Consider the following 20,590-nt stretch of genomic DNA (forward strand, 5'->3'; position numbering starts at 1 on the left):
TGAAACACCTTTTCTGATTCACAATCCAGACCAGTGTTTTTCAACCACTGTGCTGCGGCTTAGTGCCGTGAGATACAGTCTGGTGTGCCATGGGAGATGATCTAATTTCACCTAATATTTTTTGCAAACCAGTAATTATAGTCTGCAAATTTTGTGTTGCTGTTGAGTGTCGGTGGTGTCTAGAGCTGAGCAGAGCAACCGTGTAATAGTCTTCCATATCAGTAGGTGGCCGCCACTAGCTAATTGCTTTGTAAATGTCGGGAACAGCGGTGGGCAGGGTGCAGGTAAAAAGGTGTCTGGTGCGTGCCCCTAAGAAAAGGCATTGAAGCTTAGAGAAGGCTATGCAGAGCGAAACTAAAACTGAACTGGCTACAAAGTAAACAAAAACAGAATGCTGGACGACAGCAAAGACTCACTGTGGAGCAAAGACGCCGTCAACAATGTACATCCGAACATGACACGACAATCAACAATGTCCCCACAAAGAAGGACAAAAACAACTGAAATATTATTGATTGCTAAAACAAAGTAGATGCGCGAAATGTCACTCAAAGGAAAACATCAAACTGCTACAGGAAAATACCAAAAAGAAGAGAAAAAGACACCAAAATAGGAGCGCAAGACAAGAACTAAAACACGACACAGGAAAACAGCAACCAACTCAAAATAAGTCACGGCATGATATGACAGGTGGTTATAGTGATGCATGGTTGGTTATGGATTTAAGTCATATCCAACAATTGTGACGACTTTTTATTGTCGACTGAGTTTTATTTTTTTAATGATTTCTGATGGTTGTGTGTCTTTGTATTTTTTTTAACGCAGAAGATGTGCCTCGGCTCAAAAATGGTTGAAAAATACTGATCCAGACAACCAAAACATACCAATCAATCAATCAAAGTTTATTTATATAGCCCTAAATCACAAGTGTCTCAAAGGGCTGCACAAACCACAACGGCATCCTCGGTAGAGCCCACATAAGGGCAAGAAAAAACTCACACCCAATGGGACGTCGTTGACAGTGAAAATGATGACTATGAGAAACCTTGGAGAGGACTGCATATGTGGGCAACCCCCCTTAGGGGACTGAAAGCAATGGATGTCGAGCGGGTCTAACATGATATTGTGAAAGTCCAATCCATGGTGGATCTACCATAACGGTGAGAGTCCAGTCCAAAGTGGATCCACTGCACACTGACACTTAATTCTGTGCATCACCAGCGCATTAGTATTATATTGCCTAAATTGGGAAAAAAAATTACGAAATGAAAAATAAACCGCCAATTGAATTCAGGCCATTCAAAAGATTTGACTCGTTCGTAAACGTCAAATCTCCATTACAAACCTGTTGTCATTCTGTTTGCGCCGTTAGATAGGACAGTGTTCTCTGTAATAAATCACCTTCTGATTGGCTACTGGCCTCCTTCGTCGAACATTGGGACCTATGGTCCCAATGTTCCATACAACAAGTTATTGGCTTATAATGTAATTGTTTTTGAATAAATCGTTGGCAAACAATCTATTCAAACGCTTGTCTGACGTTTGGTGACTCAACTACCCAGCATGCAAATGTAGAATGTCACGGAATTATTGGATTAAAATCAGAGCATTATTCGGATTTGAGCCATAAAAACACAGTTTACAAACTGCCTTGGGCCTTTTAGTCCCCATGTGGCTGAGTCCCGCCTGGAGGTATTATGTGTAGAGGAGGTTCACTCAAAGTTTGCAGAAGAGATTATGCAGCAGCCTGAAAGGTGCCATGCACAAGGTTATGAGCTAATTCCTCAACAACACCAAGATACCAGTGTGTTTACGGGCGTATTTGTGTGTATGTGTGTGTGCTCGGTGCATGATTGTGTAATCAGTTTGAAGGTACGCCATGTGCACACTTACACATTTGTCTAGTTTCCCACAGACCTTCTACACGGTGAAAAAATTGGGTTATTTTCACAGTATGGTTTATTTCAAGGAGAACCATACTTTCCAGGCTGTAGAGTGCCTTTAGAGCAGGGGTCTCAGACATGCGGCCCGTGGGCCAATTTGCGGCCAGTGAGATGTTATTTTTCGGCTCCCACCCTAATATTAAATTTTAATGTTATTGCGGCCCGCAAGTTTTTTATGAATGGCGCTTGACAGCGTTGTGTGCGGTGTGGTATATGGCTCTCGAGGGCCGAACATTGACTTCACCTTAGTGATGCAAGCAGACAAACGTTTTGCCGCTTTTCCGCTAGACCTGCACGCGCTCGTTCTCCCTCGCTCGCCCACCTACTTGCTGTCTCTCTGTCTTTCTCTCTCTCTCTCTCTCTCTCTCTCTCTGTAACTGTGTGTCTCTTACTCGCTCCCTCCCGAGAGCTTAACTTTAACCTTAACTTCCGAAGCACTCCGCCGAAGAACCGAGCGACAATACAAAACTGTGGTGTTAAACTTTATTTAATACTACCACGGACATTTGTAAACATTAACATATTTGCTAATGCTAACAACGCTAGCTCAATTACATTATGATAACACATACAAATATGCATGAAAACACTCCCACAGACATCACACATGGGACGGTTTAGTGAATATTAATTGTTTTAGTTATATTGTAACACTAACAAACGTTGCTTGGAGTGATGAATGAAGAATCCTTTTGAGCAATAACGCTATGGACGAATACTTCCGATTCAAGGAACGAAACAGGAAGTGCATTTTCAACTTGCCCCACCTGCTATGAGCAAACTCATTCAAAAGATGGACATAGCACAAACAATAACATATCTTTAAAATGTTTCTGTCTATGTTTTATGTAAACTATTTGTCGAGTACAAAACATTATGGCAGTTAGAGTGCAGCTGGGATAGGCTCCAGCACCCCCGCGACCCCAAGAGAAACAAGCGGTAGAAAATGGATGGATGAAGAAGAACAACTCATAAATTAGCCGCACAGTTTTATAAGCCACAAGGTCAAACAATGGTAAAAAAGTAGCGGCTTATAGTCCGCGGCATATCTCTATTGTTTGTACACATTTAGTTTGATAAGCAAATTAGTGTCAATTTCTATGAAAAGGATGTTTTTGCAATGCAGCACTTTCTTACACAGTACGTAATAATTCATGATAAAATAATGTGTTATGTTAAGATCTCTCATGATCATACTTGCCAACCTTGAGACCTCAGATTTCGGGAGGTAGGGGGCTGGGGGGCGTGGTTGGGGGAGGGGGCGTGGTTAAGAGGGGAGGAATATATTTACAGCTAGAATTCACCAAGTCAAGTATTTAATATACATATATGTATATAATATATATACATATATCCATCCATCCATCCATCATCTTCCGCTTATCCGTGGTGGGGTCGCGGGGGCAGCAGCCTAAGCAGGGAAGCCCAGACTTCCCTATCTCCAGCCACTTCGTCTAGCTCTTCCCGGGGGATCCCGAGGCGTTCCCAGGCCAGCCGGGAGACATAGTCTTCCCAACGTGTCCTGGGTCTTCCCCGTGGCCTCCTACCAGCTGGACGTGCCCTAAACACATCCCTAGGGAGGCGTTCGAGTGGCATCCTGACCAGATGCCCGAACCACCTCATCTGGCTCCTCTCGATGTGGAGGAGCAGCGGCTTTACGTTGAGCTCCTCCCGGATGGCAGAGTTTCTCACCCTATCTCTAAGGGAGAGCCCCGCCACCCGGCGGAGGAAACTCATTTCGGCCGCTTGTACCCGTGATCTTATCCTTTCGGTCATGACCCAAAGCTCATGACCATAGGTGAGGATGGGAACGTAGATCGACCGGTAAATTGAGAGCTTTGCCTTCCGGCTCATCTCCTTCTTCACCACAACGGATCGGTACAACGTCCGCATTACTGAAGACGCCGCACCAATCCGCCTGTCAATCTCACGATCCACTCTTCCCTCACTCGTGAACAAGACTCCTAGGTACTTGAACTCCTCCACTTGGGGCAGGGTCTCCTCCCCAACCCGGAGATGGCACTCCACCCTTTTCCGGGCGAGAACCATGGACTCGGACTTGGAGGTGCTGATTCTCATTCCGGTCGCTTCACACTCGGCTGCAAACTGATCCAGTGAGAGCTGAAGATCCCGGTCAGATGAAGCCATCAGGACCACATCATCTGCAAAAAGCAGAGACCAAATCCTGCGGTCACCAAACCGGAACCCCTCAACGCCTTGACTGTGCCTAGAAATTCTGTCCATAAAAGTTATGAACAGAATTGGTGACAAAGGACAGCCTTGGCGGAGTCCAACCCTCACTGGAAATGTTTTCGACTTACTGCCGGCAATGCGGACCAAGCTCTGGCACTGATCGTACAGGGAGCGGACCGCCACAATAAGACAGTCCGATACCCCATACTCTCTGAGCACTCCCCACAGGACTTCCCGAGGGACACGGTCGAATGCCTTCTCCAAGTCCACAAAGCACATGTAGACTGGTTGGGCAAACTCCCATGCACCCTCAAGAACCCTGCCGAGAGTATAGAGCTGGTCCACAGTTCCACGACCAGGACGAAAACGCTTGAAATTTTGTCTGACGGAGGTCAATAAAAAAATACAATCATGTGTGCTTACGGACTGTATCCCTTGCAAACTGTATTGATATATATTGTAGGAACCAGAAATATTAATAACAGAAAGAAACAATCCTTTTGTGTGAATGAGAGTAAATGGGGGAAGGAGGTTTTTTGGGTTGGTGCATTAATTGTAAGTGTATCTCGTGTTTTTAATGTTGATTTAATTATAAAAAGAAAAACAATTATTGTGCGGCCCGGTACCAATCGGTCTACCGGTGGTTGAGGACCACTGCCCTACGTCAACACCACAGTCGGCGGCCCGTCTGTGTGCAGCTCGTACATCGCCGCCCTCTACTTCAACCTCAGCAGCCTGACTAGCGTCGGCTTTTGACGTGTGTGCCAACACGGACACCGAAAAGATCTTCTCCATCTGCGCCATGTTCATTGGCGGTATGCCAGACGCCTCGTATGGAATAACGGGATTGGGCAGGCACGTGAAAAAAGACTGTCCTCACTCAGGTCTGCATGGAGCTGGAGGGGGCGTGGCCTCCAGCTCCGGCTGAAAACCGGGAGATTTTCGGGAGAATATTTGTCCCGGGACGTTTTCGGGAGATGCGCTGAATTTCGGGAGTCTCCCCGAAAATTCGGGAGGGTTGGCAAGTATGCTGATGATATTTATTATTAGTTTCATGTCATTTCTTTTATTTCCTGTCCAGTGCTCTTATTTTTTGTTTCCACTTCCTCCATTTGCCACCAATTTGTCACGGGCTGGTGAGCGTTGCTTGAAGCATGACTCCAAGGATGCAGGGAACGGCAGGCGAAATGCAAGTAAAACACTATTGATTACCTACAAAGAGGAACCCAAAACAGTACACGAAGCATCGGTCTGGAAAGGAAGAGCAATAATGATCCAGCCCTGAAGGAGGGACCCAGGTGGAACTAAATATAACTAATTAAACAAGTGTGCTGACAGGTCATGGAACAGAAAGTAAAGGTGCAGCAAAACACAGAGACCAAACAGGAAACAAGGTCAAAGACAGGAAGTGATTCTATACACAGGAAATACCCAGACATAGTCAAACTGTCAGTAGCACTTTTGACACAATTTAGTCGAAGCACTGGCTCCCTCACCTGTCCCTGATTGGCCATCAGGACACAATTGTCCCTGGTTGCCAATCAGGTTGTTTTTATGCCAACCCTGTCCTCTAGACTGGGCTGGATCATTTGTGCATTGTCCCTCCATGCTGCATGGCTTTCCCTATGCTTCCTGTGCACTTCCCTGCTGCACTATTTTTGTTTTGTCATTAAAATCCTTTTTACTAAACTTTGCCTGCCATTGCCGCAACCTGGAGTCGCGACCAACACGCAACCCTGACAATTTTTATTAGTTAAATGTATTGATGCGTATTTTAACCATCTAACAGCACACAGGGGTGCTGTTCTTCTATTATAGAGATACAAACCTGGGTCTGTGATGATGTGCATGCAGACAGGTGCAGCGAATGATTTGCATGGACCCCTCTAGGCACTTTCATCCTAACCCCAGTGCACTGTAGACGTAGCCCGACAGTAGTCAGTGTGGTTGCCTGGACAACTGATCGCTGGATTACTGGTTGAAAGTGGAGAGAAAGAGTGAGATGTATAAAAGAGAGAGCGAGAGAGCGAGCCAGCAGTATAATAAGGTAAAGTCAGATAGCGTTTGGATCAATGGTCTTCACTCCATCTCCTACAGGTTTTCATTTTAGTTTAAAGACCGGGAACTGCTGGCGAATATAATAAACCAGACGGTCGGAAATAAAACTGTGGAAAACTGCAGACTACCAAGACATTGTTATAATAAAATCTTATTTCTTTATTGCTGAATTTACACTGAGCACACTATGCTAATTTATGACGACCAAAACACTACTTGCTTCTCTGTTTGCTTCTCTTTCAACCGAAAATAGAATGTTCCTTTTTAATATTAGCTCATCAAGGTTTAAGCAAATACATGTTGTGCATTCAAGTAAAACATAAAAAATGTATATGACATTCTGACAGTAAAATTGCATTTGCCTCAAAATATGAAGTCTTTCATCCACCCATCCATTTTCTACTGCTTGTCCCTCTTGGGTTGGCGGGGGTTCGGGGAATGCTGGAGCCTATCTTTAACATTTTGTGATCTCCATTCCGCTATGGCATCCCATTATGCACCTGCTGTGAACCTGTTTCTATATTTTATTTATTTATTTATTTATTTTTTATCGTGTTGTGTTTGCTCGTTTTTCTTGTGTTATCTTTTAACCTGCCTATATATAGTACAGCACTTTGGCTACCCCTGTGGTAAATTTCAAATGTGCTCTATAAATAAAGTTGATTTGATTTGATTATCTCAGCTGCATTTAGGCGGAAGGCGACGTACACCCTGGACAAATCGCCACCTCATCGCAGGGCTATCACAGATAGACAGACAACAAGCGCTTTTCGTGTTGTTTTCGCCAGTTCCAGGTCCGAAGTGGCAGTCAACGTGTCCAAACTTATGGGACTATTTTCTCAGCCACTTTCTATGTGAAGTGAAGTGAAATGAATTATATTTATATAGCACTTTTCTCTAGTGACTCAAAGCGCTTCACATTGTGAAACCCAATATCTAAGTTACATTTTTAAACCAGTGTGGGTGGCACTGGGAGAAGGTGGGTAAAGTGTCTTGCCCAAGGACACAACGGCAGTGACGAGGATGGCAGAAGTGGGGATCGAACCTGGAACCCTCAAGTTGCTGGCATGGCCACTCTACCAACCGAGCTATTGTCCGCCCCACAATACAGGTGAGAGGCATGATTAATGAATTAAAATACATTTACAGAGAGCAGGGAAGCAAGGAAATATCAGACCACTTAATAATATAGATGTAGGGACACACGGCAGTGATCACATCAATACGATAAATGTTTGAACTTATAATAACAATATCACTCATACTTAGTTAATATTCAAGTCACAAAATGTAAATGGAGTATTGTAGGTGCTTCTTGAAAGGCTATTTATCGGATTTTACGGGCGAAATAGTGGAGCTCCAAATGTAAGCAGACTTTTATTTACCTTTATTTAATACTTAGAATGCTTTTTTTTTTTTTTTGTTAATCAATCTGCTGTAATATCTTTCATGATTGCAAAATTCGCCCAAAAAAGGGCAGTTGCCCTTTGAAACGGCATTACTATATATGGGCCCACATTTATAATATCAACGTTAATGTAACTGAGAGTGTGCATTACTATTAACTATCTGTTGTTTAGCTGGGGACACCCTACAACTACCCCTAGTGGTACCACACTGTATGTACTTATTTAGTTTGCCTTTTCTTTGGCCCACCACTCTAATGGTATTTGTTTTCTCTACCAACAGTAAAAAAATTAAAAAAAAATAAAAAAAAACAGCATATATTTATATTTGGACCAAAAATTACAAAAAAACAACAATGACTTGTGTGTTGTTTGGGAACAGTAGCTAGTAGTTATTTGCAGTAAAACTTTTTCATGAACTCAGCTCACCTTAATGTGTGTTCCCAAATGTGTGTTGTACGTCTTAGATGAAGAGATGATTTTGGTTTATAGAGTAAACAACTAAAAACTAAGGTTTAGGGCATTGTTTTCTCTTAACGCATTCATTCTTTTCAAAATATGGCTAAGAACAGGCATTAGTGGATTTCCTGCGCGGCATCTTTATCTCTAAAGTAAAAACCTAATATGCGGGAGAGAATCCCTCTGCCATTTTCAGGTAGTTTTTTTAGTCTGTCTCCGACTGCCTCGTTGTCATGTGACATGAATGCATGACTTTTATGATTTTGCTTACTAGTTTTGATAACCCGCCTTATCTTGCCTCTGATTGGCCAGTCTGTAATGTTTCCCCCCAACTTTAACCAATTGTTACTCGTCATACGAACACCAACCTATCATCATGGACTTTCTCCGTATGTATTGATGTTCTCATTTATCCAGGTCATTGTATTTTCTACATATTTTTTTGGCCTGGATGGATTCACAGTCTATTTATTCACTTTGTAGCTTGTAGCTTGGATGTAAGCTACCTTGCTACACAGGTCTAAAAGTAGCTAAACTACACGAAAAGCTACTGAGAAATGTAGTTACCATATTTCCTTGAATTGCCGCCGGGGCGGTAATTAATTTAAAACCTCTTCTCACTCCTGCGCTTACCAAAGGTATGCGGTAAAAGTAAGCATGCGCTAAAATCTCTTTTCACTCCGGCACTTACCAAAGGTATGCAATAAAAATTTGAGTGTGATGTAAGCTTGGACCTTAAATCCTACTGAATAGCTCTTAATCTTCTTCCCTTTATGCGATTTCAAATTACCGGTATTGAAATCAGCCTTCTCCATTTTGAAAATGATGACAGGGGAAGTGTCACTCATGATGTCATGAGTTTGACCAGGCGGTAATACTAAGCATGCGCTAATTATTTTGGGAAGCGAGTTTGACCCGGCAGTAATCCAAGGCAGGCGCATATTATATGCCCTGCGGCAATTCAACAAAATACGGTAAATTACCTAGATTAGCTACATGTAGCTCATCCTTTTGATGGCATGTTAAGCATTTTAAATGAATTGTATTTGCATAATGTATTTGCAAAACATAGTTTACAAAACAATAGGAGAGAGGAATAACGTCGTTGGAGAGATAAAAAGTGAGTTTAAAAAATGCTAAGTATGATTAGAACTGTCATTGAGCTTCTGTTGATTCTTAGTTTCATCCATCCATCCATTTTCTACAGCTTATTCCCTTTTGGGGTCGCGGGGGGCGCTGGCGCCTATCTCAGCTACAATCGGGCGGAAGGCAGGGTACACCCTGGACAAGTCGCCACCTTATCGCTTATTTTGTTTTCTTTAAATTTAAATCAATTTCGTATTCATTTGATTACCCATTTCTCAATGTCTTGTCTTGTCTTTAGCTTTATTGTTGACTGTTGTTTTCACTGCTCTCCAATCATTCAACTTGCCTCTCATCAAAACTGTCAAGATCTCAGGTTTGGGGGAGAATGTCTTACTTGATGGACCGGTTGTTGCTGGACACAGGACGGACTCTTGGGCGAAAAGGTGTGCTGCGTGCCTAGCGACCCCTTTCAGTCGAGGCCCTTGAAGATACAGTCGTGGTCGAAAGTTTACATACACTTGTGAAGGACATAATGTCACGGCTGTCATGAGTTTCCAATAATTTCTACAACTCTTGTGATAGAGCGATTGGAGTACATACTTGGTCACAAAAAACATTCATGAAGTTTGGCTCTTTTATGAATGTATTATGAGTCTACTGAAAATGTGACCTAATCTGCTGGGTCAAAAGTATACACACAGCAATGTTAATATTTGGCTACATGTCCCTTGGCAAGTTTCACTGCAATAAAGCACTTTTGTTAGCCATCCACAAGCTTCTGGTTGAATTGTTGACCACTCTACTTGACAAAATTGGCACAGTTCAGCTAAATTTGTTGGTTTTCTGACATGGACTTGTTTCTTCAGCATTGTCCCCCGGTCCTCCTCAGGACTTTGGGAAGGCCATTTTTCAACCTTAATTCTAGCCTGATTCAGCCATTCCTTTACCATTTTTGACGTGTTTTTGGAGTCATTGTCCTGTTGGAACACCCAACTGCGCCCAAGACCCAACCTCCGAGCTGATGATTTTAGGTTGTCCGAAAGAAGTTGGAGGTAATTCTCCTTTTCCATTTTCCCGTTTACTGTCTATAAAGCACCAGTTCTAATGGCAGCAAAACAGTCCCAGGGAAAATACTACCACCACCATTCTGGATGGTAGGGTGGGCACGGTTTTCCTGGGATTAAAGGCCTCACCTTTTTTCTTCCAAACATATTGCTGGGTATTGTGGCCAAACAGCAATTTTTGTTCCATCTGACATCACATGGACAAAGATAAGACCTTCGGGAGGAAAGTTCTGTGGGTGCTCCAATCACTCTATCACAAAAAAATAAGAGTTGTAGAAATTATTGGAAAATCAAGACAGCCATATATACTGTATACATACAGTATATATGTAACTATTCTTTACAAGTGTAAGTAAACTTTTGAACATTACAGTATCTACCTTTTTGGAATTATGATAACAGGACATCTGCTGATTGAAGTAAGCTTTGCTCTGGTGAATCGGCAAATTGGAAGATGCTGGCAGCCGTTCAAAGGACCAAAAATCTGCCACAAATGATTGGAGGATGCGAGCAGAGCTTTGGGCACTCAGATTTTTTCAAAACAACAGAGCAGTAGAATAACGTCAAGCTTTTAGTGTGTACTTAAACTCGTGTGCCTCAGCCAGCATGATGACCTTCCTCGTTATGCTTTGAGGAGACCCTTGTAAAGTGTGCGACTGTCTTCATGCACTAAGTCATCAAAAAGGATATAGTGTCCTGAAATACAAGATCTGCTGTATATGAGAGCTACTTTCTTTAAGTGCAACATGTCTTCATTCAAGAGGACTCGGTATAGTCAGTTCACATAAATATGTTTCTTGATTTACGGGCATTTTACAAACAATATGTCGCTTTTAGGCACATCCGTCTGTCTGACATCCCTTCAATTTTCCTTTGAAAACTCCAGTGTTTTGCCCTTATTTGAACTTTCATTGTCATGATCCGCTGCTCGGATAATGGCATATTCTGGTTTTGGTTCTGTTTTTGTTTCTCGTCTTGTTATTTGACTTCCTTAGTTCCTGGTGGCACTTCCTGTTTTGTTTCGTTGCCATGGTTACGTATTAGTGTCACCTGCCTTGTGTTTTGTACGCGCAACTGCCTCCCAATTTCTGTTCTTAAATAAGCGAGCCTCCTTTGTTCACTCAGCCTCGCAGTCTAAACAACTTGCTTTCGATGCAACAGGTGACGCCGCTATCCCTCATTGGGGTAAAGACTATTTTGATACTTGTTAGCTTCCACGCTATTCATTTGTTTATTTGCCTAGCTCACATGCTAGCGTCTTTCGTTCTTTCTAGCTCACATGCTAGTTCTGTTGGTTTGTCTGTAGTGCCTTTGTGCAAGTATTTCTGTTCTTAGTTTGTTTTGTAGTTTAATAAATCATCATTCTTACCTTCACGCTGTGTCATTCCGCCTGCATCCACGAGAGAACAAAACCACACCATGATGACAGCTAAACGTCCCATTCATGATTTAAATTCTCTATGATAACACTCTAAAAACATCGGCGCAACATATCCTATGACCCAGGGCCATTCAACTGGTGGCCAGGGGACCAAATCGGCCCCTCGAATGACACCAGAGTTCTGTTAAAAAAAACTTGGTAGAGACTAACATTTTAGCAGCAGATTTTTAAAAACACTAGAGATCAGTGTCATATAGATCAGCGTTTTCGGACCATAGGACCACCAAAAAATATCTGTTGCTAATATGTGGCCTGTATGGGCTGTAGTAGTTGTAATACACCTTTTCACCACTTGAAGCGGCAATGAATTAATCATTTGATTGAGTTATGCATTGTCATGATTAAATTATTACTAACATTCTGTATTTTCCAGACAATAGGGCGCACCGGATTATAAGGCGCACTGCCGATGAATGGTCTCCTTTCGATCCTTTTTCATATATAAGGCGAACCGATATATAGGGATACATTAAAGGAGACATTTTTTTATTTTTTTTTCTAAATTGAAAACACTTCCTTGTGGTCTAAATATCATGTAATGGTGGTTCTTTGGTCAAAAATGTTGCATAGATTATGTTTTACAGATTATTTTCAAGCCGCTTTCTGACAGTCGCTTCCGGATGCACTGTTTTTTGGGTGGTCTTATTTACGTGGCTCATCTTCGGCAGTGTCTTCTCCCTGTCATATTTGTTGCAGCGGTGTAGCGTGCAAGGACGGGAGTGAAAGAAGTGTCAAAAGATGGACTTTACTTAAATCATTAACGGAGCAGCATCTCCTCATCCAGAAACAACAAAAATGCCGGAAATGTGTTCCGGGAAAAAACATCCTACCGGAACTCTCTATTAACTAAAGTTCCTTGGGTGAATAATGTAAACTCTCCACACTGGTATGTTTCAGCGCGGAGAGTGGAGAGTGACAATTGTATGATTCAATTCAAAAGGACTACAAAGTTACCAATTCACTCTTCATTTTTGAGTGGGCCCCTTTATACTGAAAACGTTTGGGCCTGAGGTCAAAAAGGTAAATAACTGCTGATCTTTGACTGCCTTTTTTGCACTCGGTCCTTAAAAACAGCAAAGTCGTGATTTGTTGCTATTTTTTCACTGAAATTTGCAACTCTGAAAAAAAAAATAAAGTGCAGAGTGTCCACTGTAGAGGACTAATAGGGAAGGGAAAAATATGGCTTTCCAGTCCTTAGCTTTCTAGAAATGTCACCCCCAAAACAATTTAGTTCATCCTGTGAAGTCAGGACTGCAAAATAAAAACATGTCAGTAAAATAACCTGGTTTCTCCACAGTTGGGAAAGCTTACCTTATTTTATGTATTTAGGTGCTGTAACACCAATCTTGTGTGTGTTTACTCTGCACTCTGGTTTCCTTCCACAGTTAAAAAAGTGCATGTTATGTTAACTAGAGACTTAATAGTCAGGTGCAAGATAATTTGTCAATATGTTCCCTGTGATTGACTGGCCTGCAATATGGACAAATCAATCGATCCATTTTAGGATTGACCCCTGGAGACCTCCCACTGTGTGCTGTTTGGAGATGTGATGTTTGCAGGTACAATCCTGCTCATCTAACACCAATCCTGATAGTTTGCTTTTCTCATTGAAGGTCCATCCTCATGAATCCCTCCTGTCCACACAGCAAATGAACAATTCTGACTCCTGGTCAGGCTCTAAATCTCTTCGTCTTGTGGCTCATCAATGAAAACAAAGCAGCGTCTTAAATCATGTTTACAACCACAAGATTGAGGCAGAACTAAGCATTTTTATAATTTCATTATAAGTGTGTGCTGGCGTTAAAGTTGGTTTCTTTTGTTTGACAGGGTCATGTATGCTGTAAATCAGAGGAAATTATCCTGCTTCATCCTCACAACCACTTTCTTTTTGCATGATCTGTGACATTACCGGTCTAATTGTGGAACAAATTCACCAAGACGGACCTCTGCACACAATTAATGATCGTACATCCTTGCATAATAACCCCGAAAGGGACAAGCGGTAGAAAAATGGATGGATGGATGGCAATCCTCTGCATTCCTTTACTAACAGAAAAGATGCAAAAACTTCAGAATAATAGTCGCCCGTTTGCTAACACTGCCAGAAAGATATTTAGCAAACAATTTACAGTTTTAAATGTCCAATGAAATTCATATTAATATGAGCTGGCGACAACATTCATGGTACATTTTAAATATCCTAAACTGTGGCACGCATACCACTAGTTGTACGTGTGCTCCATCTAATGGTACGTCAAAGATTTGATTCATTATTTAATTACAGTGTTTTATATTCAAACACAGTGTTACTGTTCAAAATGTATGTAATGTTAAAGTGGCCAAAAATATTAAATTTGCTTGTTAAATAAAACTTCTGCCTTGTTTTTAATGATTACTTTGGCCTACTACGATACAGTATTTCAACGGTGGTCATTATGGTAGTACATGGCGAGCAAAGTGTTTTCTGAGGTGATAATTGGTGAACAACGATATAGAAACACTGTCCTAAACAATTGAAACAGCTCACAGCTGACATATTTTCTTTTATTAAAATTTCAGCCAAATGTGACAACAGTCTTGGCTGAACTGCAAATAGTAATACAAGTTTAAATATAGCAAATTTACTAAACTGTTCAAAATATGACATAAACATTGCAACAATATACATAAACAATGCAAGAACATACTGTATGTGAATTTTATAAAAGAAATTGAACATGGCACGGCCGTGCGCAACCCGAGGGTTGCTGGTTCAATCCCCACCTAGTACCAACCTTGTCACGTCCATTGTGTCCTGAGCAAGACACTTCACCCTTGCTCCTGATGGGTGCTGGTTAGCGCCTTGCATGGCAGCTCCCTCCATCAGTGTGTGAATGTGTGTGTGAATGGGTAAATGTGGAAGTAGCGTCAAAGCACTTTGAGTACATTGAAGGTAGAAAAGCGCTATACAAGTACAACCCATTTATCATTTATCTGTGTTTAAATAGTTTTTTGTTATGTCTTCTTGTTGAATTTATAGTTTGAAAATAATAAACTGAACATGTACGACATTCAAGAAGCTGAATTTGCTGTCATTGATACATAGGGTTGAATTCACCACAAAGTAACCTTTGGATATTGTTGTGATATTTCACAAAGGATAACGATAATACAGGACCGCCCTTGGTTAATTGGGACCCTAGCCCAACCCACCAATTACATATTTTTTTTTACATTTACTTATTTTTGTGAAACAATTTGTTGTATACTTTATTTTTTTGACCCCTACAGGGGACAAAGGCTGACTTGTTACCTGTCAGTAAATTTTCGCAGATTTTTTTGTCCATAAATGTTGTTGTGTTTCTTTATTATATATGATTTTTCCTAAGAGGGTTTTTTGCATTTTAATTTTTAACATTTGATTCTTTCATAGGTATACAATACATCAGCAGTTATTTCAACAATACCCCATAGCCAAACAGGACATACAGGTTTTTTTGTTTTTCTTTCAAATGACATAACCACATTTTGGATTTATATTTCAATTTAACTTTTTTTTTTTTTTTTTTTTTTGCACAAATCTCTTGGCCTTGAATAAAAATACTGAACAGGTAATATTTTTTTGATTTATTTGAAACATTTGAAATCCTTTTGATCTGATGATGGGACTTGAGCTTTGAAGTTACTTTAAATTGAATGTCCACAGAGGGTTAATAATACTTGAATTTCAATTGATGCCTGTTTTGTACTGAAAAGAATGAATGGGAATCAAACTGATATTTTTTTTTTTGCAAAATAACATAATTAAAACACAAATCCATAAACCCTCTAACTCAACTCAGAGTGGGATTTGGGCCGAGTACCACACACTTTCAAGAAGAGCAATAAGGCTGTACGCCATGGGAGCCAGAGAGACCCATCCATCCATCCATCCATCCATTTTCTACCACTTGTCCCTTTTGGGGTCCCGGGGGATGTTGGATCCGTCACGCCAAATTTCTTCTCCCTACAACCCCCCCATTTACTTCCGGGGTCATGATTAATACAGACGTTTTGTTAACGCTATATTATAAAAATATAACACTATATTGTAAAAATACAGACGTTTTGTTAACGCTATATTATAAAAAAATTTTTAAAAACTATTTACAAACATAAGCTATGGGATGACATAAGAGGAAACGTGACCCCGGAAGTAAATGCGTCATCCCATAGCTTGTGTTTGTCATTTGTTTTTTCATTTTTTTTATAATATAGCGTTAACAAAACGTCTGTATTTTTATAATAAAGCGTTATATTTTTATAATATAGCGTTAACAAAACGTCTGTATTAATCATGACCCCGGAAGTAAATGGGGGGGGGAAGGTTTTTGTAGGGGGGAAGAAATTTGGCGTGACAGATCCTATCTCAGCTGCATTCGTGCGGAAGGCGGGGTACACCCTGGACAAGTCGCCACCTCATCGCAGGGCCAACACAGATAGACAGACAACATTCACACTCACATTCACACACTAGGGCCAATTTAGTGTTGCCAATCAACCTATCCCCAGGTGCATGTCTTTGGAAGTAGGAGGAAGCCGGAGTACCCGGAGGGAACCCACGCAGTCACGGGGAGAACATGCAAACCATCATAATATTATCAGTGACGGAGGAGGAAGGAGCTAGGAATATGTTTGCAGTAAAATTTCATATGAAGTGCCCTGCCATTCAATAATTGACATTGCACGTGTGCTTATTCTACGCACAACTTGTGACAATACATCTCATTAATTTATTGGATATAATTTCATAGCTTCATTACGATACATTCCAATGTCAATGAAAGTGAAGAAGGGGAAACCACATCCGCCACGCAAAAATTGTATCAAAGACATGCATTATTTAGTACAAAAAACACATTTATTTCATAATATTTCATACTGTAATAGTTGGAAGGAATGAGTCCAATTATTGACTACTCGTATTCTTTATGTTGTTTTTCCATTGCATGGTGTTGTTTATTCTAACTTTTATGATTATAAGCTGGGGGGTTTCTGCAAGACTACCCAGCATGCCTTGAGGGAAACTTTAATTACGGTTGGATGACGTTTTGTAGCATACAGTCGTTTGTTTTAATAGCAATATCCATACTGTCGCCGCAGTGTGCTGCTTATTTTGTTGCACTGTGAGTGAGACTGTTGTTCTCCGTCTGTTCCCACCATTCAGGTCAAAATCTAAATCGCTAAATAGTGTCTGAATAACATCAACTGAAATTATTTAATTTTTTTGTCGAAGACATAAAGATTCTATTTGAGCTCTGTAGGGAAGCTGCTCGATTTCAAACACAAGAGCTAATTCCATGAGCAAATCTCAAGCGCTTTCCCATGCAAGTCAAGACCGCCACAACGTGAACACTCCATCACTGATTATTATTATTATTACCTTGTTTTGTTTTTTTGAACCATGAATTGTTTTGTGCAAGATTTATTGAAATGATATACAAGACGGCTGCTTTAACTCTCAGCATGCACTCAGCATTATAGCGTTATATAAGAGTTGAGCTAAACAAGTCTTATTTTCACAATGCCCCTTTGTCTGAAGTTGATTGTAAAGAAGTATGCTTACTTGTTGTGTAAGACTAGGTTAAAGGAGCATTTTTGTGCAACGGGATTAAGGCCAACACAACACAAGAGGCCCTTTACCACCGCATGAACTTTCCCACTCTTTGAGAAAAGTTTAAAGTTCAGATTTTCAGAAGGTACCCGGAACCTTTTTTGGAGCAGGCTGTGCTGTCCAAGGCTGATTGGTTGAACACATTTGGGGGTGTTCCTAAAATGTATTTTTCAAACACACAACCACTATCAGTTTGTGTGTGGCGACTTGTTTATTTCTTATTTCTTGTGTATTTCTATTACAACAAACTTGACAATGGAGAGAAAGAAAAACAAAATGAGCTTTCGACATGCAGAAACTCCTGTGAGGGATCTGTGTGCTGAAGAACTATTTTGGAGTGTTTTTAATCGGCCATAGTCTTTAAACCTGTGGTGGCCAAATTATGGCCCACGGAAAGTCTCAAGTTTTTTTTTTTTTTGTCCCACTGCTTCTATGTTAGTTATCTCTCTTTGTTTGTAATGTCTAATTTCTGCTGGATTTACTCTCCATTGTATGCTGCATATACTGTATGTAACAGCATATATACATACATACATATACGTACACTGTAATACTGAACATCAGGGTGTCCAACTCATTTTAGCTCAGGGGCCGCATGGAAGGCCAATCTGCGCACACACGGGCCAGACTATTGAAATTAGAGATGTCCGATAATGGCTTTTTTGCCGATATCCGATATTCCTATATTGTCCAATTCTTAATAACCGATTCCAATTTCAACCGATACCGATATATACTGTTGTGGAATCAACACATTTTTATGCCTAATTTTGTTGCGATGCCCCGCTGGACGCATTAAACAATGTAACAAGGATTTCCAAAATAAATCAACTCAAGTTATGGGAAAAAAATGCCAACATGGCACTGCCGTATTTATCATTGAAGTCACAAAGTGCATTATTTTTTTTAACATGCCTCAAAACAGCAGCTTGGAATTTGGGACATGCTCTCCCTGAGAGAGCATGAGGAGGTTGAGATGAGGGAGGGGTTTAGTAGGGGGGTATATTGTAGCGTTCCGGAAGAGTTGGTGCTGCAAGGGATTCTGGGTAATTGTTCTGTTGTTTATGTTGCGTCACAGTGCGGATGTTCTCCTAAAATGTGTTTGTCATTCCTGTTTGGTGTGGGTTCACAGCGTGGCGCATATTTGTAACAGTGTTGAAGTTGTTTATACGGCCACCCTCAGATTACACTGAGGGTGGCCGTATAAACAAAGTATGCCTTGCATTCACTTGTGTGTGTGAGAAGCCATAGATATTATGTGTTTGGGCCGGCACGCAAAGGCAGTGCCTTTAAGGTTTATTGGCGCTCTGTACTTCTCCGTACGTCCGTGTACCACTCCGTACAGCAGTGTTTTAAAAAGTCATAAATTTTGCTTTTTGAAACCGATACCGATAATTTCAGATATCACATTTTAAAGCATTTACCGGCCAATAATATTGGCAGCCCGATATTACCGGGCATCTCTAATTAAAATCATGGCATTGAAACTAAAAAATAAAGACAACTTCAGATTGTTTTCTTTTTCTTACTTTGGCCAAAACTAGAACAAACACATTCTGAAAATATTACATTAAAAGTATAGAAAAAAATACCCGGCAACAAGAACACATCATATTAGCTTGTGCGCTTGTTAGCGTTAGCATCTTGTTCACTCGGGTTGAGGCTAATATCTACACAAATAGATTGTCACTGTCTAGCAACGATAAAGTAAATAGTTAATATTTGATATTATTTGCCTTTGTCCCACTTGTGTGCTTCCTTCTTTTTTTCACATTCATCCAACAAAGTGTAAGCAGCTGAGATCGTCGTTTCTTGTTAGGCTTTATAATCCTATGTAAATATAATTAAAAGAGTCCGTCCACTTCTCGTACCTTCGAGTGTCGAAATGAAATTTGTAAAAGTAATAATCAACAATAAACTGCATATAGTTTAAAGCAGGGGTCCCCAAACCTTTTGACTAGGGGGCCGAATTGGGTTAAAAAATTTTGGCCGGGGGCCGGACTGTGTGCGTGTGTGTGCGTGTGTGTTTGCGTGTGTGCGTGCGTGCGTGTGTGTGTGTGTATATATACAGTCGTGATCAAAAGTTTACATACACTTGTAAAGAACATAATGGCATAGCTGTCTTGAGTTTCCAATCATTTCTACAACTCTTATTTTTTGTGATAGAGCGATTGGAGTACATACTTGGTCACAAAAAACATTCATGAAGTTTGGTTGTTTTACGGATATATAATAGATCTACTTAAAATGTGACAAAATCTGCTGGGTCAAAAGTATATATACAGCAATGTTAATATTTGTTTTTTCAGTATTGTACACATGTTTAAGTCAGGACTTTTGGGAAGGCTATTCTAAAACCTTAATTTTAGCCTCATTTAGCCATTCCTTTACCACTTTTAACGTATGTTTGGGGTCATTGTCCTGTTGGAACACCCAACTGCGCCCAAGACCCAACCTCCGGGCTGATGATTTTAGGTAGTCCTGAAGAATTTGTAATTAATACTCCTTTTTCATTGTCCCATTTAAAGCACCAGTTCCATTGGCAGCAAAACGGGCCCAGAGCATAATACTACCAACACCATGCTTGACGGTAGGTCTTGTGTTCTTGGGATTAAAGGCCACACATTTTCTCCTCCAAACATCCATCCCATCCATCCATTTTCTACCGCTTATTCCCTTTTGGGGTCGCGGGGGGTGCTGACGCCTATCTCAGCTACAATCGGTTAGAAGGCGGGGTACACCCTGGACAAGTCTCCACCTCATCGCAGGGCCAACACAGATAGACAGACAACATTCAGACTCACATTCACACACTAGGGCCAATTTAGTGTTGCCAATCAACCTATCCTTTGGAAGTGGGAGGAAGCCGGAGTACCCGGAGGGAACCCACGCATTCACGGGGAGAACATGCAAACTCCTCACAGAAAGATCCGGAGCCTGGATTTGAACCCAGGACTGCAGGACCTTCGTATTGTGAGGCAGACGCACTAACCCCTCTTCCACCGTGAGGCCCTCCTCCAAACATATTGCTGGGTATTGTGGACAAACAGCTAAATTTTTGTTTCATCTGACCACAGAACTTTCCTCCAGAAGGTCTTATCTTTGTCCATGTGATGTCAGATGAATTCATCAACTTCATCAACCACCTTCACACAAGTCACTGGTCACATTGATGCAAAAAAAAACCCACTGTTGTCAAAAGCTGCCATTCTAAGCAAAAAGTCATTGTGTGGCAAATGAGCATTTTCTTAAATCGCAATTGTAACCTCCTCAGTGAGTCAGCCGGGACTGAGGGGGATGTAAATTAG

At 41.0% G+C, this 20,590-nt stretch overlaps 1 long non-coding RNA gene across 3 annotated transcripts in view; it reads right to left on the bottom strand.

The window, feature by feature from the left end:
- Positions 1 to 20,590, bottom strand: part of LOC133562249 (uncharacterized) — a 68,082-nt gene that overhangs the window by 18,926 nt on the left and 28,566 nt on the right. For 2 of the 3 annotated variants that reach the window (XR_009808868.1, XR_009808866.1), the window contains exons 2-3: positions 9,540 to 9,626; positions 5,965 to 6,110 (exon numbers count right to left, since the gene is read on the bottom strand). This is a non-coding gene — a long non-coding RNA (uncharacterized LOC133562249). The remainder of the gene's footprint in view (positions 1 to 5,964; positions 6,111 to 9,539; positions 9,627 to 20,590) is intronic. The other variant, XR_009808867.1, reaches the window with a different exon arrangement.

This window comes from Nerophis ophidion, linkage group LG11 (assembly GCF_033978795.1).
Source record: "Nerophis ophidion isolate RoL-2023_Sa linkage group LG11, RoL_Noph_v1.0, whole genome shotgun sequence".
Classification (NCBI taxonomy): Eukaryota; Metazoa; Chordata; class Actinopteri; order Syngnathiformes; family Syngnathidae; genus Nerophis; species Nerophis ophidion.